This window comes from Psittacula echo (assembly GCF_963264785.1).
Source record: "Psittacula echo genome assembly, chromosome: Z".
In the NCBI taxonomy this organism is placed as follows: domain Eukaryota; kingdom Metazoa; phylum Chordata; class Aves; order Psittaciformes; family Psittacidae; genus Psittacula; species Psittacula echo.
This window is the reverse complement of record NC_137742.1, coordinates 89,107,465-89,126,435: the sequence shown is the minus strand read 5'-3', so window position 1 is coordinate 89,126,435 and position 18,971 is coordinate 89,107,465.

The window sequence follows — 18,971 nt, the reverse complement described above, 5'->3', positions numbered from 1 at the left end:
AACTTTAAAAACCAAGCTTTTCAAATTCTTCAGTGAGTTACATCTCTAAGCGTCGTGTGCATGTTTTTTAATATCACTAAAAAATGTATCTCACTAAATTGCTAAATGCAAAATTTCTGCTATCTGCCAGGTGAGGGAGAAAGATCCAGAGAAACAGCAAGCCTGCAGTATGACATCTTAAGAGGTAAGAACCTGAGATTCTTGGTAGCATGGGGAACAGACAAGAGGAATTAGAGATGTGTGCATGTCTAGGGGGATATAATAGGTATCACAGAAACATGGTGGGATGGCACCTACCACTGGAGTGTTGGAATGGAAGGCTACAGGCTCATTAGAAAAGACAGGGCTGGCAGGCAGGGAGGGGGAGTTGCTATTTATGTTAGGGATAGGCTGGAGAGTATGGAACTCTGGGGACAGGCGAGCAGTCAACAGAGAGTTTGTGGGTCAGGGTTAAAGGGAGAACAGCGATGGGGGACATTACTGTGGGGATCTGTTACAGACTGCCTGATCAAGAGGAATCTGTGGATGAAGTGCTCTATAGGCAGATAGGAACAGCCTCACACTCGCAGGCCCTTGTTCTCATGGGGGACTTCAACCATCCTGACATCTGTTGGAGTGATGGTACGGCCCAGAAAAAAGCAATCCAGGAGGTTCCTTGATTGTGTGGAAGACAACTTCTTTCTGCAAGTAATAGAGGAGCCGACAAGGAGAGGTGCCATGCTTGACCTCGTGCTCACCAACAGGGAAGGGCTGGTTGGAAATGTGACGCTCCAGGGCAGCCTTGTTGCAGCGATCTTGAGATGGTTGAGTTCAAGATCCTCAGGACAGTGAGAAGAGCATGCAGCAAGCTCACTGCCCTGGACTTCAAGAGAGCAGACTTTGGCCTCTTCAGGAGCCTGCTTAGTAAGGTTCCATGGGATATAGCCCTAGAGGGCAGGGGAGCCCAAGACTGTTGGTTGATATTCGAGGATCACCTGCTCCAAGCTCAGGAGTGTTGCATACCAACTAGAAGGAAGTGCAGCAGGAGGGCCAGGAGACCTCCTTGGATGGATAAGGAGCTGCTCAGGAAAATGTGAAGGAAAAAAGAGACTTATAAGAGGTGGAAGCAGGGACAGGCGGCCTGGGAAGAATACAGGGATTTTATCCAGGAAGCTAGGGACCTGGTTAGGAAAGCTAAGTCCTAGTTAGAATTAAACTTGGCTAGGGATGTTAAGGATAACAGGAAAGGATTCTATAGGTACGTAACGAATAAAAGACAGACTCAGGACAACGTAGGCCCCCTCCAGAAGCTATCAGCAGAACTGGCTATCCTGGATTTGGAGAAGCCTGAGGTTCTTAATGACTTCTGTGCCTCGGTCTTCACTGGCAAAGGCTCTGACCTCACCACCCAAGTCTTGGAAGGCGAACACAGGGACTGTGAGAATGAAGACCCTAGGCCCACTGTGGAAGAGGATCTGGTTCGAGACCATTTTAAGAACCTGAATGTGCACAAGTCCATGGGACCTGATGAAATCCATCCGCGGGTCCTGAAGAAGCTCACAAACGAAGTTGCTAAGCCACTGGCCATCATATTTGAAAAATCATGGCAGTCAGGTGAAGTTCCCGATGACTGGAAAAAGGGAAATATAACCCCCATTCTCAAGAAGGGGAAAATGGATGACCCGGGGAATTACAGACCTTCAGTCTCACCTCTGTGCCTGGCAAAATCTTGGAGCAGATTCTCCTGGAAGGCATGCTAAGGCACAATGAAAACAACAAGGTGCTTGGTGACAGCCAGCATGGCTTCACTAAGGGGAAATCCTGCCTGACCAATTTGGTGGCCTTCTATGATGGGGCTACAGAACTGACTGACACAGGTAGAGCAGTTGACTTCATCTACCTGGACTTGTGCAAAGCATTCGACACTGTTCCACACGACATCCTTGTCTCTAGATTGGAGAGACATCAATTTGATAGGTGGACCACTCGGTGGATAAAGAACTGGCTGGATGGCCGCACGCAAAGAGTTGTGGTCAATGGCTCGATGTCCAGCTGGAGACCGGTAACGAGTGGTGTCCCTCAGGGATCGGTGTTGGGACCGGTCTTGTTCAACATCTTTGTCGGTGACATGGACAGTGGGATTGAGTGCACCCTCAGCAAGTTTGCCGATAACACCAAGCTGTGTGGCTCAGTTGATACGCCGGAGGGAAGGGATGCCATCCAGAGGGACCTTGACATGCTTGTGAGGTGGGCTGATGCCAACCTTATGAAGTTTAACCATGCCAAGTGCAAGGTCCTACACCTGGGTGGGAGCAATCCCAGGCACAGCTACAGGTTGGGCAGAGAAGAGATTCAGAGCAGCCCTGCAGAGAAGGACTTGGGGGTGTTGGTCGATGAGAAAATGAACATGAGCTGGCTCCAGTGTGTGCTCACAGCCCAGAAAGCCAACCGTATCCTGGGTTGTATCAAAAGGAGCATGACCAGCAGGTCGAAGGAGGTGATCCTGCGTCTCTACTCTGTTCTCGTGAGACCTCACTTGGATTATTGTGTACATTTCTGGTGTCCTCAACATAAATAGGACATGGAACTGTTGGAACAAGTCCACAGGAGGCCACGAGGATGATCAGGGGACTGGAGCACCTCCTGTATGGAGACAGGCTGAGAAAGTTGGGGCTGTTCATCCTGAAGAAGAGAAGGCTGCATGGAGACCTCATAGCTGCCTTCCAGTATCTGAAGGGGGCCTACAAGGATGCTGGGGAGGGGCTATTCATTAGGGACTGTAGTGACAGGACAAGGGGTAATGGGTTCAAACTTAAACAGGGGAAGTTTAGGTTGGCTATAAGGAAGAAATTCTTTACTGAGAGGGTGGTGAGGCACTGGAATGGGTTGCCCAGGGAAGCTGTGAATGCTCCATCCCTGGCAGTGTTCAAGGCCAGGTTGGACAGAACCTTGGGTGACATGGTTCAGTGTGAGGTGTCCCTGCCCATGGCAGGGGGGTTGGAACTAGATGATCTTAAGGTCCTTTCCAACCCTAACTATTCTATGAATCTATGATTCTCAGGTTTTGTCTATTTTACCAGAAGACATGGTTACCTCTGCATAAAAAGACACCCAATACCACAGAACAAAAAAAACCACCATCACACACACTAGAAATTCCTTACACGAAATTATCTACCATAACTTGCTTTCTGTTTTTTGGAAGTCTTGTTACATAGCCTGAACTGCAAACCAAAAATTATTTCCATTAACCATCTGACAAGTATTCTCTATCAGCCAGACCGCATACAGCTTCCTTCTAGATTTACTAGTACAAGGATTCTTCTGTGTCCTTGAGTACCAGAGACAGTTTTGCCAGAATAAATAATGAAAAGGAGAAAAAAAGCAGAATTCAGAGTGGAAAGTCAAGCTAAAGCGTTTACTTATCATGAGGGGGAAGAGCATCTTTTTCTATGGCTCACGCAACAGCTGGTCAGCTTACCAATTCCAGCTGGGAAGAACCAAAATCCAAGTATTTTAAGACGCAAAAACCTCATACCAGCATCTTTGACCACATATTCATAACCCAAGGATTCTCATTCTGTGTTCCAATAAAAGCACACAATTCTCTCTAGAAACTTCCCAGTTTTATTTCATATGTCAGTTTTGCTTTAGATACCTTGGATATAGCAAGAATTATTGCCTTTTTGTCCACAAACCCCACTTTTTTTAACAAAGTGCTGCAAAGCATTATCTGGCAGGCCTATATGGTTAACAGCCTGCAGAACTAATGTAATAACTTGATAACCATTAGGACAAGCAACTGATCAATTCCACAAATTTAGTCTGTTCAGAGCTTTTATCGGTCTCAATATTGGTACGTTATCTAGGAAGGCTTATTTGAGGCTCCAGTTGCTCCATTACTTCAAGTTATTACAGAGATTGAGCTTTAGTCATTAAGATATACAGCTATACAAAGCATACTACTTATAGTTTGGAAGCAGCATTCCTACACAGCCAGATGCCCATCAGCTGATGAAAACCTTAAAGTAGTAATAAAAAAATAGTACCACACTATTCTGTAAACAAATGAAGCCACCAAATTTGATACAGCCAAGCTACTAGAAAACTGTGAACCAAGGTTTTAAGTATTTTGAAAGCTTTGCTGTTCTGCATGTAACTTAAATACCCTTTGTAATTTGAAATAATTCCTCATCAACTTAAAATCAGACATAAGCTATTCTGCAGCAGCCACTCCAGACACTGCATCTCATCGGCTATCTTGAGTCTCTATTTTCGTCAGCTTTTTTGGAGTTCGTTATTTTAAGCCACTGTAATCCATTATTTAAATGCAAATGCATCCATGAATTCTTCCTATCAAGGCCATAATTTTTACTCCGAGTCTTAGCTGAGATCCAGAATCATGTATTCTTTCACCTAAGATTTTGACACAGTAGAAATTTTAACTAACTTAGCAGAGATCAGAAGACTGGCCATGAACTCACAGGGCTGTAATTTAACTACACTTTAAAAACAAAACTGCGAAGTCAAATTTGGGCATATTTAAGTAGCGAGAAACACACCTAAGGATCAGTACCCTTGCCCTCACTTTAAGATGAGGTACCTTAAAAATCAGTACCAAGATGATAAACATTCACAAATTAATTCCAAGACCAATACCTCAACAATATTTTTTCTCCAAGTTTTGCTGGGTTTGGGTTCTGCTTCTTTTTGGTTTGTTTTTTAGTTTGTTTGTTGTTGGGTTTTGTTGGGTTTTGTTTGTTTGTTTGGGTTTTGGGGCGAGGGGGTTTAGTGTTTGGAGGGGGGGAGCAGGGAGTCTTATGGCAAAGCTAAAACAGGGTAGTATTCAATCCAATATATTCTAAAAGGAGCAGCTTCTGAATTAAAGAGGTCAACTCATGTAGCTGGAAATAAAAAAGCAGGTTCAAACCTGACAATGAGACTGGTAATAAAGAAAAATACACATATGTTGGACATATACACTAGGCTTTTAGAGAAGTGCTGTCAATGTAGGTTAAAAAATAAACTGAAGTCAACATAGTCAACAATACCCTTCTGAACAAAGTATTATTTTCTTTTACCTCTTCATAAAAACAGAAAGGCAAGACTGAAAACCCAGTTTAAGTTATCCAACCATACTTTTCGGCCCACTGCCATTTTTTCCTCACAGAACATTCCACTGTGCTTTGTCTATTGTGGCTATTTTCATAACACGTTCTACCTTTTGTTCTTTCACATGCAAAAGCTTCAACTGGCCATAAGAATTATACCTACTTATAATGAATCCTTACAAGACAATTGGATATACAGTGCTATTACACAAATTAGATTCTACAAGAGTTAGATGCAAAGATTTAGAGTAGCTACAAAACAAGTTTACGTACTTAAAACTATTACAAAATTGAATAGAAAGTAACTGCAAACAACAAGAATAAAAAGCAGCAAAGTACTTCTGTGTCTTCATATTTAACTGCGTTCAACTTTATGCAACTAAAACAGAGTCTGATATTACTTAGTTGGTGTTATTGGTTGCTACATTCATATGGTCAGTTGAAGATAAAACATAAAAATTCTGCTGAATGTACGTTCTGAATCTTGCAAGAATCCCATTCTGACATCAGAGAAGAAAAGTTCTGCACCTGCCAGCAAGCACCTGCTTGCAAGGTACAACAGACAGCAATGACAGCCTGACAATCTGGATTCAGAAGCATCACAGGTAAAAAGCAGAAAGCCATACCACAAACCAGTGCATGTTTACTGCATTCTGAAGTTTTACTCTCATAACAGTTTCTAATCATATCTCTAAGTTTCAAAGAAAAACTCTCCTGTCATTCTATCCTCCTGCTGGGAAAGTTACAGCACAGACATATTCTAGCCATAGACAACCTAGAACAATTTTGCAAATAAAGCTACTGAAAGAGGTCTGCAATTTGGATTGCAAAGGTCACATAAGAAGAGCTTGCAGTATGAGATTGTGACAAGTTAAGGAAGAAATCTGTGCTTCAGTGACGTGCTCCAGGTGTCAGATAAACAAATAGAACAGTAGTGTGCAGCTGCTGCCAAGTCCTTTATCACTGTGACAGGTCATGGCTGTGATAAACAATGTGTTCCAGGATAGAAGGGTTTTCAGTTACTCTGAAGTATGACTAATTCTTAAAAATAAATCCAGCTAGTCATTTCAACCAGTAGTTCAAAACCATTATGGCCACAGTACCTCTTTGACTTTTCAATGATACAATAAAGCTCTATCACCACATGGATAATTATTTCAGAGATAATCAATCATATTTTAACCAGAAAGTATTGAGGGGAAGAAAGCTCCAGCTGACCTACCAACTTCAGAAATATAAACTTCAGAAAGTGATTTAACACTACTACTAGAAAGTAACAGGGTGTTTTCCGTCAACCGGAGAGGACACAGACAACAGAGAATTAGCTTCTTCAGTAGTAATTTTGCATCTCATAGCAAGTTCTTACATAATGTGACCAACAGATTTTGTAGTAGACGATGCAGTGAATCAATCTTTCCAGCTGTGCAGAACCAGACCCTAACTCTGCAAAAAATTCTGGATTAAAAAAACCCAACCCCATCAGTTACACTCAAATGTACCTATTTTTCTGTGAGATAGAGTCCATTTACTTAATTCTGTCAATAGAAACTAGAAAATTTAAGTCCCATTATGCAGGTCTCAATGAAACACTTTCTGGTTACGTCCTTCATCTTTTTCTCTAAAGAACAGACTTTTCCCATGAGGTACTGAAACTCAGTTTTGGCAGACAGTCTGTTCCTGGATATTTACTCTTTGAGCCAAGCAGAATACACTTCACAATCCATTTTGCATCTTTTTTAGGATGTGGGGCGGATGGTGAAAGAGTCTGGGGCTCAAGTGATCTTCTCCTCGCTTCTTCCATCTTCCGGTGATGATGTGGGACTGAATGGGAAAATTCAGTCTGTAAACGATTGGCTACGAGACTGGTGCTTTAGGCAGGGCTTTGGGTCCTTTGATAACAGCTGGTTTTATAAGGCTCCAGTCCGAATGATGGCATGTGGGAAAGGTTTAACTCACAGAGGCAAAAGGATGCTGGGGCATGAATTAGCAGGGCTCATTTGGAGAGCTTTAAACTAGATTCGAAGGGGGATGGGGTTGTAACTGGGCTTGCCCCCGTGGGGCAGCACTCTAGGATTGATGAAGACTGGGAGGCCTCCTATAATCCTAGGGTGAAATTGGTGAGCTCAGCTCCCTCCTTGAAATGCCTATACACCAATGCGTGCAGCATGGGAAATAAGCAGGAGGAGTTGGAGACCTGTGTTAAGTCAGGAGATTATGATCTGGTGGCAATTACAGAGACATGGTGGGACAGCTTGGATGACTGGAATATACTCATGGAGGGCTATGTCCTTTTCAGGAAAGACAGGCCAGCCAGGCGGGGTGGTGGGGTTGCTCTTTATGTGTGAGAGCAGCTGCAATGTACTGAGCTCTGTCCAGGGACAGGGGACGAGTGAGTTGAGAGTCTGTGGGTGAGAATTAAGAGGCAGGCTGGCAGGGGTGATACTGTTGTGGGTGTCTGTTACAGGCCACCAGATCAGGGTGAGGAAGTTGATAAGGCCTTCTACAGGCAGCTGAGAGCGGCCTCACAGTCACAGGCCCTGGCTGTCGTGGAGGATTTTAACTTCCCTGATGTTTGCTGGAAGGACTACTCAGCAACCCAGCCACAGTCCAGGAGGTTCCTCCAGTGTATGGATGATAACTTCCTCATGCAAATGGTGGATGAGCCAACCAGGAGAGGAGCGCTGCTGGATCTCATCCTCACTAACAAGGAGGGGCTGGTCGAAACAGTAAAGGTTGAGGGCTGCCTTGGTTGCAGCGACCACGAGATGGTGGAATTCAGGATCTTGTGTGGTAAGACCAGTACAATAGCAAGTAGAATTGCAACCTTGGACTTTAGCAGGGCAAACTTTGGCCTTTTCAAGCAATTGCTAAGGGAAATCCCATGGGCAAGGCTGCTTGAAAGTAAAGGGGCCCAAGATAGTTGGTTGACATTCAAGAATTGCTTATTCCGAGCTCAAGAGCAGAGCATCCTGACACGTAGGAAGTCAAGGAAGAGGGCCAAGAGACCTGCGTGGCTAAATAAGGAACTGCTGGGTATGCTCAAGTGGAAGAGGAGAGTTTACAGGTCATGGAAGGAGGGGCTGGCCACTCGGGAGGAATATAAGGCTGCTGCTAGAGGATGTAGGAAGGCAGCTAGGATGGCTAAGGCCTCCTTAGAATTAAATCTGGCGAGAGGGGTCAAGGACAACAGAAAGAGCTTTTTCAAATACATAGCTGATAAAACTAACACCAGAGGCAAGGTTGGCCCACTGGTTAATGGGATGGGTGCCCTGGTGACAGAAGATACAGAGATGGCAGAGTTATTGAATGCCTTCTTTGTCTCAGTCTGCTCTGCCGGAAGCAGTCCTGAAGAGCCCTGTACCCCTGAGACCTCAGATGAAGTCAGGTCACTGGAGCAGTTTGCCTTAGTCGACGAGGAATGGGTTAGGGACCAGTTGAGCAATCTGGACATCCATAAATCCATGGGTCCAGATGGGATGCACCCGCGGGTGCTGAGGGAACTGGCGGAAGTCATTGCTAGACCACTCTCCATCATCTTTACCAAGTCTTGGGAAACGGGAGAGGTGCCTGAGGACTGGAAGAAAGCAAATGTCACTCCAGTCTTCAAAAAGGGCAAGAAGGAGGACTGGGTAACTATAGACCGGTCAGCCTCACCTCCATCCCTGGGAAAGTGATGGAACACCTTATCCTTGATGCCATCTTAAGGCATGTCAAGGATATGAGGGTTATGAGGGGCAGTCAACATGGCTTTACCAAGGGGAAGTCATGCTTGACCAACCTCATAGCCTTTTATGAGGAAATAACATTGTGGATGGATGATGGCAGAGCGGTGGACGTGGTCTACCTTGACTTCAGCAAAGCGTTTGACACAGTCTCCCACAGCATCCTCATAGCTAAATTGAGGAAGCGTGGCCTGGATGATCAGGTAGTGAGGTGGACTGCAAACTGGCTGAAGGACAGAAGCCAGAGAGTTGTAGTCTATGGGGCGGAGTCCAGTTGGAGGCCTGTATCTAGTGGAGTGCCTCAAGGGTCAGTATTGGGACCAGTATTATTTAATATATTCATCAATGATTTAGATGAGGGAATTGAGTGTACTGTCAGCAAGTTTGCTGATGACACTAAGCTGGGAGGAGTGGCTGACACGCCAGAAGGCTGTGCTGCCATCCAGCGGGACCTGGACAAGCTGGAGAGTTGGGCAGGGAGAAACTTGATGAAATATAACAAGGGAAAGTGCAGAGTCCTGCATCTGGGCAGGAACAACCCCAGGTTTCAGTATAGGTTGGGGAATGACCTGTTAGAGAGTAGTGTAGGGGAGAGGGACCTGGGGGTCCTAGTGGATGGCAGGATGACCATGAGCCCACTCTGTGCCCTTGTGGCCAAGAAGGCCAATGGCATCCTGGGGTGTATTAGAAGGGGGGTGGTCAGTAGGTCGAGAGAGGTCCTCCTTCCCCTCTACTCTGCCCTGGTGAGACTGCATCTGGAATATTGTGTCCAGTTCTGGGCCCCTCAGTTCAAGAAGGACAGGGACCTGCTGGAGAGAGTCCAGCACAGGGCAACTAAGATGATTAAGGGAGTGGAGCATCTCCCTTATGAGGAAAGGCTGAGGGAGCTGGGTCTCTATAGTTTGGAGAAGAGGAGACTGCGGGGGGACCTTATTAGTGTATATAAATATATAAAGGGGGAGTGTCAGGAGGATGGAGCCAGGCTCTTCTCAGTGGCAAACAATGATAGGACAAGGGGTAATGGGTATAAACTGGAACACAAGAGGTTCCACTTAAACTTGAGAAGAAACTTCTTCTCAGTGAGGGTGACGGAACACTTGGAACAGGCTGCCCAGGGGGGTTGTGGAGTCTCCTCTGGAGACATTCAAAACCCGCCTGGACACATTCCTGTGTAACCTTATCTAGGTGTTCCTGCTCTGGCAGGGGGATTGGACTAGATGATCTTTTGAGGTCCCTTCCAATCTCTAACATACTGTGATACTGTGATGCTCCCAAAACAGAAGTAAATAGACAACTCAAAAGGGAAAACAAGCAAAGCTACTGAAAATGGAGAAAACAGGTAAGCTGCTGAGCCAGGTACCTGATCCCTTTAGCTGTTTACAGGGTTTGCTTCCAAACCTGCCTTGATATATGCTTTTATATAACTTTGGAGTTCATGAGTTTCAATATTATTCAATGGGAGGTAATGTCAGAACAGAGAGACATTATGGAAAATTGCAAAGCCAGCATATAATAATTTCGTCAGCAGGTAGACCCTCAAAGTCCAACAATTTGTAGGTTACCTGTCTTTCACATTTTCACTGAGAAAAACCATTCTAGACCAAAATTTAAATCCAATAATGCATGGATTAATGTATTGATTAATACAAAAAAACCCACCAAACCATACACACTCTGCTTTAGAGTTCAGACACTATTTGGTAAGTTATGCATTGACAACCTCAGTATCAAATACCTTCATTTTGTTTTACTTAAAGCACAGAATTAAACACACGCAAAAAAAAAAAAAAAAAAAAAAAAAAGCAGTTTTCAGAATCAGGAGCAATTCAACTACAACAACTAATTATTCTTTCAGGAGTCAGACCCTGAGGCAAGAGAATGCTATCAAGTGTAAACACAAACATGTTCCTCCAGCTGTTTGCCATACTTATTGGACATAATAAACTTGATATGCTGGAGGCTATAATTAATCTTTACTAAGTGAACACTCCTCTTACCATGACTTGCCTACTGAGCTGTCTAATGACTCTTAAGGCTTTGCTAAGGAAATACATTAGTTCATTGTGTCCAGTTTTTGGTGGTTTTTGTTTGGGGGTTTTTTAATGAGATCACAGGTTTCTTCATGTAGTTTGCCTTAGTTATGACCAGCTACAATACTTTCACCTGAAGCTGACAGAAGGACATTCCATTTCAAAGCTCTCAACACTATTTCTGTATTAGTTTCAATAATTTAATCTAAAACTTACAAAAGAGCTGGGAATCCTTACTCATAAGAGCTTGGTTTTGAAATTAATTGCACTGGAAAGTGACACTATTATTTGGCTTTCTGTTGCTAGATTTCATAGCACACAATAATATACACAAAGTTGCAGTGCCCTCTTGTGAGCAGTGTCAAATGTCATTTTTGTAGTAGTTTTAGGATTGATGTGAGAGTTGGGCAGTATTTGTGTTATTAAGTGCTTTTTCTTAAAATGAAGTGTGGCACTTGGTAAAAAGATTACATATATATATATATATACATATGCACACCTCCTCCACCTAATTTCTAAAATTGATGAAAGACTACATTCCATTTAAATCTGTCCAAATGGAAACTGACCCATTTCTTTTTTCCTAACTTCCAAATAGGTGAAACCAGAAACCAGTTTCTTAGAGCCATTATCATGAATCGCTATCTTCTTTTATTAAGTGCTACTAAAAAAAACAAACAATACACTAAACTACATACATGCATACACACACTGAAGAAAACTGCCTACAATTAAATATCTAGACTGAGAAGGAGTGGAGGGAACAGTTACTACTGGTGGAAGTTAAAAAAATGAAGAAAAACTGATTGTAGTGGGGAGAGCGAAACCAATAAGGCAGTTGAACAATCAAACAGAATAGCCAAAATGCAATCCTAATTCCTAGATGTCCACAAGGAACAATCAGAAGATGGTAATAAAACTGCACAGGCAATGCATGGCTAGTTGGATAGAACACATATTTAAGATTACATTTTTAGTGAACTACAGTTAGAAGTTAACTTCAAGTCAGCGGTTTAGCTGTCAGTCATCCCAAGGTTAATTTTCATATCCTGCAGCACTGCAAAATACAAGATCAGTCACAAATACGTGGAAATTTACTAAGGTTTTATGGCACTGATAAAAAACTAAACATATGACACAGGAGGATCAGAAACAGTACTATACAACTGATTCTGTTGCCTAGGAAGGATATGTTAGAATTAACTTTGAGAAGTGACAGTGTGTTACCTGCCAATAAATATTTTGCTAGAAGACACAAATTTCTCATTTCTCCCACACAGATCTGGGTTTACTGTATGCAGTAATAGCCAATCACCGAACAAAGACAATCACGAGTAGGCTAAGCTGCATATGGCTGTTTCAGTAAGGTTTCCACAAAGATAACATTTAAAAGGCCTTTAATGCCACCATATTCCTTGCACTTCGTGACTGGTAAACAACTTATACAGAAATTAAGCTTAACACAAGAAATGCAAGCCAGAACATTCCAAGTCTTTAAAAGTTCATCTTACAACATGAAAAAATCACTTGTAAGCAGATGTTAAATATTTTACTTCAGCCCATAGAGTCATGGTCCAAAGGAATTTTTCATTTGTTCAGACCCAAATCCAAAGAATTATTTCAACTGAATTTAGGCACACTGGTCCAAACTGCTGTAACCCCCAATGAAACAAAACCTCTTCCCGGTGATTTCTTGAACGCACCGGCAGCCAGCCGCATCTGTTCTGCCTTTAGCGCCCTGTCGGACAGATTTGGTACTGCAGAAGAGCAGAATGCCTGCAGCCTGCTCAGTGTGGCTCTTGCAGTACTCCGGCTTTACTTGTGGTTGTCTAAATCACTTGAGCCAAATGACTGCTGAATCCCACAGAGTTTACCTTGAATCTGCCCTCAGAAGAAGATACTTTGGGGGACACAGATAAAAAACTCCTTTGGTTTAGTAGTCTGATAATCAAAACCCTACTGAAAACTGCATGGCAGGCACAGCAGTCACACCAAGCCGATACAGACGTGTACTGTACAGACCAGTAAGACCTCTGGCCTAGAGCAGATGTTCCAAGCTGATTACTGCAGTGCACATACTGAGTGCTCAAATACACAGTTTACAGAAATCAATAATATTCCTAGTTTCTCCACGATACCTTAAGAACTCACAACAAGACAACAATTTGCACAAGCCACATGGTACTAATGTTTACACAGTTCCAAATTTATTTTACGCAGATTATGAATTGCAAATCTTGTTTCCACATATATCAAGTTAAAAGCAAAAAGAAGATGGCTCAGTTTAAAAATACGACACATGACTGACCAAAAAAATTAACCTAGTTTTTTTAAATTTGGCTAAGAGAAGATTAGAATCATAGAATCATAGAATAGTTAGGGCTGGAAAGGATCTTAAGATCATCCAGATCCAACCCCCCTGCCATGGGCAGGGACACCTCACACTAAACCATGTCACCCAAAGCTCTGTCCAACCTGGCCTTGAACACTGCCAAGGAAAGAGCATTCACAACCTCCCTGGGCAACCCATTCCAGTGCCTCACCACCCTCTCAGTAAAGAATTTCTTCCTTATATCTAATCTAAACTTCCCCTGTTTAAGTTTTAACCTGTTACCCCTTGTCCTGTCACTACAGTCCCTGATGAATAGTCCATCTCCAGCACCCTTGTAGGCCCCCTTCAGATACTGGAAGGCTGCTATGAGATCTCCACGCAGCCTTCTCTTCTCCAGGCTGAACAGCCCCAACTTTCTCAGCCTGCCTCCATACGGGAGGTGCTCCAGTCCCCTGATCATCCTCATGGCCTCCTCTGGACATGTTCCAACAGTTCCATGTCCTTTTTATGTTGAGGACACCAGAACTGCACACAATACTTCAAGTGAGGTCTCACGAGAGCAGAGTGGGGAGGCAGGATCACCTCCTTCGACCTGCTGGTCACGCTCCTCTTGATGCAACCCAGGATACAGTTGGCTTTATGGGCTGTGACCGCACACTGAAGCCAGCTCATGTTCATTTTTTCATCGACCAACACCCCCAAGTCCTTCTCTGCAGGGCTGCTCTGAATCTCTTCTCTGCCCAACCCGTAGCTGTGCCTGGGATTGCTCCCACCCAGGTGTAGGACCTTGCACTTGGCATGGTTAAACTCCGTAAGGTTGGCATCAGCCCACCTCACAAGTGTGTCGAGGTCCCTCTGGATGGCATCCCTTCCCTCCAGCGTATCAACCGAACCACACAGCTTGGTGTCATCGGCAAACTTGCTGAGGGTGCACTCAATCCCACTGTCCATGTCACTGACAAAGATGTTGAACAAGACCGGTCCCAACACCGATCCCTGAGGGACACCACTCGTTACCGGTCTCCAGCTGGACATCGAGCCATTGACCACAACTCTTTGCGTGCGGCCATCCAGCCAGTTCTTTATCCACCGAGTGGTCCACCCATCAAATTGATGTCTCTCCAATTTAGAGACAAGGATGTCGTGTGGAACAGTGTTGAACACTTTGCACAAGTCCAGGTAGATGAAGTCAACTGCTCTACCTGTGTCAGTCAGTTCTGTAGCCCCATCATAGAAGGCCACCAAATTGGTCAGGCAGGATTTCCCCTTAGTGAAGCCATGCTGGCTGTCACCAAGCACCTTGTAGTTTTTCATGTGCCTTAGCATGCTTTCCAGGAGAATCTGCTCCAAGATTTTGCCAGGCACAGAGGTGAGACTGAAGGTCTGTAGTTCCCTGGGTCATCCATTTTCCCCTTCTTGAGAATGGGGGTTATATTTCCCTTTTTCCAGTCATCGGGAACTTCACCTGACTGCCATGATTTTTCAAATATGATGGCCAGTGGCTTAGCAACTTCGTTTGTGAGCTTCTTCAGGACCCGCGGATGGATTTCATCAGGTCCCATGGACTTGTGCACATTCAGGTTCTTAAAATGGTCTCGAACCAGATCCTCTTCTACAGTGGGCCTAGGGTCTTCATTCTCACAGTCCCTGTGTTCGCCTTCCAAGACTTGGGTGGTGCGGTCAGAGCCTTTGCCAGTGAAGACTGAGGCACCGAAGTCATTAAGAACCTCAGCCTTCTCCAAATCCTGGGTAGCCAGTTCTCCCAATATCTTCCAAAGGGGTAGTTTTAGAACAAGTTAATAACACAGAATTATAAAAAACACAACTGTGTTTTCAGGTTTGTGGTTACTTGGCTATTACGTCAGTTAAAATTTAAGGTTTACCTATTGAAAGAGACACAGACAAGAGACTGAATCACTGCTTCATAGCTTTAAGTTTTGTAAAGCAACCAATGATAATCCACATTTCTCATCAAACAAGAAGCTGACTCATTTGTTTGGCACATTGCTTTATTTAGATTTACAAAACAAATCTCTGAATATGTCCAAGACTGCACAGGAGATTTCTGAAGACATTTTAGGAATCTGGTATTAAAAAAGCAAGCTTCAGGAAAGCAAGTTCTTACCAGTCCTCTAGCTTGTTTAGATCTCTGAATGGCAATCTTGTCATTAAGCATGTCATCAGGTCCTCCCCCATTCTCGTGGCACCTGCAAACTCATCTGAGCAATCGATTAAGATATTAAGCAGAACTAGCCTCAGAACAGATCGCTGTGATACCCTATCCATCACCATCATTTGTACAGACTATTACACACTCCACACCCGAGCATCCAATCTCCCACTCATCTGACTCTCTACCCATTCAGAGCAAACTTGGACATATAAATACTGCGACAGAAGATGTGAAAAGCTTTGCAACAATTGAGATAACCGACATCCACTGTTTTCCTGTCATCCACAAAGCTGGTAGTTTTATCATAGAAAAACACTCCATATCCTGTAATATTAGCTTTGGCAGCTAAAAATTCATCTTTAAAGGAAAGTTAATGCTCTAACAGCATCAGAGGAAAAATACATTCAGAAAGACCAGAAGAGGGCAGCAGAAGCTTTCTACACTTCGTAGAAAAAAGTTTAACCTTGCATGACTGGTTTTGAGCACCCTCTCATACTACTTACTGAGTATGAGCAGTATGAGAGCAGTTTGAGTGGATAATGCTCTGCTGTATCAAGTTATACCAGATAAATAAATGCCTCACACAAAACTAAGATATCAAACCCCAACTCTTCAAACACCTATCTGCAATGATAGGACTCTGTCGTGGTTTAAGCCCAGGCCGTAAATCAGAACCACGCAGTCTACTCCCCCCCTGCCCTTTCTTCCTCCGGCTTCCGGAGGGATAGGAAGGAGAATCAAAAGAGTGCAACTCCCACGGGTTGAGATAAGAATAGTTTAATAACTGAGGTATAACATAAATCACTACTGCAACCACCAATAATAATAATGATAAAGGAAATAACACGGGAAGAGAATACACCACCTCACCACCCGCTGACCAATAATACCCAGCCCGACCGAGCAGTGAACCAGCCCTTCCGAGTAACCCTCCGTTACATCCTGGGCATGACGTGCTGTGGTATGGAATACCTCTTTGGCAAGTTTGGGTCAGCTGTCGTTTCTCTGCTTCCTCCCGGCTTCCCCTCCTTCCTGGCAGAGCATGAGGCTCAGAAAGTCCTTGGTCAGACTAAATGTTTGAGCAGTAACTAAAAACATCAGTGTTATCAGCGCTGTTCCCAGACTGAAAGTCAAAAACACAGCACTGCAACAGCTACTAAAAAGAAGAAAAATGACTGCTACTGCTGAACCCAGGAAGACTCTTTGTGAGGCAATACATGCATGCTGCACTGAAGCAAGTGACTTTCCAGAGTTTATTTCACTAGCTTATTATCACATAAAGAGTAAGAGGGAATTTAGAGTAAAGCAGAGTATAATGTTAACAGTTTGCTACCTGTTTTGTGGCAGCACACACCATATAAAGTCAGGAAACAAACAGCATTTTATATGCAAGCTCCACATTAAAACTTCACATTTTAGGGATTTACTACACATGCTGCTCACAGTTTATGACACTACACATACTAAGATTAATATCCACCTTACATAAACCAGTTTCTGAAACCAAATTTTCAAAGGCACCTAAAAAATCCTAGTACATTAACCATACTCTTATTACGTTTTCTGATAAACTGAAGGGACTACAATACTACCTGATTTCACAGCTACTTGTGGACTGAAATTAGTCCTGAAGGTAGAATCCAAAGAAGTGTAACAGAGATACATGGGCAAGACCCACAATCTCTTAATTATGATTAGCAACCCCATTTATAATGCAGCTGCTCTTGACTATAATTTTTTCCTTCAGGAGGGACGCTTCCCTACTACAGACCCAGAATACAGCACCTGACAAACTAGTAACTTACTCTTACATTTTATTCTGTAGATTCAAACTACATGAAGAGTTTCTGAAGCTCCTTTTTAATTTGTCTCAAGTATTTCTCTATCAAGTATTTGGAATAAAGTAAAAAAAAAACTGGCAAATGAAGCTGCTAATTCAAATGAAGTTGCTAAGCCACTGGCCATCATATTTGAAAAATCATGGCAGTCAGGTGAAGTTCCCGATGACTGGAAAAAGGGAAATATAACCCCCATTCTCAAGAAGGCGAAAATGGATGACCCAGGGAACTACAGACCTTCAGTCTCACCTCTGTGCCTGGCAAAATCTTGGAGCAGATTCTCCTGGAAGGCATGCTAAGGCACAATGAAAACAACAAGGTGCTTGGTGACAGCCAGCATGGCTTCACTAAGGGGAAATCCTGCCTGACCAATTTGGTGGCCTTCTATGATGGGGCTACAGAACTGACTGACACAGGTAGAGCAGTTGACTTCATCTACCTGGACTTGTGCAAAGCGTTCGACACTGTTCCACACGACATCCTTGTCTCTAAATTGGAGAGACATCAATTTGATGGGTGGACCACTCGGTGGATAAAGAACTGGCTGGATGGCCGCACGCAAAGAGTTGTGGTCAATGGCTCGATGTCCAGCTGGAGACCGGTAACGAGTGGTGTCCCTCAGGGATCGGTGTTGGGACCGGTCTTGTTCAACATCTTTGTCAGTGACATGGACAGTGGGATTGAGTGCACCCTCAGCAAGTTTGTCGATGACACCAAGCTGTGTGGTTCGGTTGATACGCTGGAGGGAAGGGATGCCATCCAGAGGGACCTCGACACACTTGTGAGGTGGGCTGATGCCAACCTTACGGAGTTTAACCATGCCAAGTGCAAGGTCCTACACCTGGGTGGGAGCAATCCCAGGCACAGCTACGGGTTGGGCAGAAGAGATTCAGAGATTCAGAAGCAGCCCTGCAGAGAAGGACTTGGGGGTGTTGGTCGATGAGAAAATGAACATGAGCTGGCTCCAGTGTGTGCTCGCAGCCCAGAAAGCCAACCATATCCTGGGTTGCATCAAATTGAACGTGACCAGCAGGTTGAAAGAGGTGATCCCACCCCCTCTACTCTGCTCTCATGAGACCTCACTTGAAGTATTGTGTACATTTCTGGTGTCCTCAACATAAATAGGACATGGAACTGTTGGAACAAGTCCACAGGAGGGCCACGAAGATGATCAGGGGACTGGAGCACCTCCTGTATGGAGACAGGCTGAGAAAGCTGGGGCTGTTCAGCCTGGAGAAGAGAAGGCTGCGTGGAGACCTCATAGCAGCCTTCTAGTACCTGAAGGAGGCCTACAAGGATGCTGGGGAGAGACTATTCATTAGGTCCTGTAGTGACAGGACAAGGGGTAAGGGGCTCAAACTTAAACAGGAGAAGTTTAGGTTGGATATAAGGAAGAAATTCTTTACTGAGAGGGTGGTGAGGCACTGGAATGGGTTGCCCAGGGAAGTTGTGAATGCTCCATCCCTGGCAGTGTTCAAGGCCAGGTTGGACAGAGCCTTGGGAAACATAGTTTAGTGTGAGGTGTTCCTGCCCATGGCAGGGGGGTTGGAACTAGATGATCTTAAGGTCCTTTCCAACCCTAACTATTCTATGATTCTATGATTCTAAAACAGCACACTAATGCTACCCTTCCTTCCCACTCCCTATCAAACTTCTGCCAGATACTTTGAATCTTTAACATACATAAAATATTCCCATATCATGGGTTTATCACTTTCCCACTAGTAACTGCACCAAAAACCTTCAACAGAGAGTAGGGATAGCTACTAATCCTCTATCCATCTTT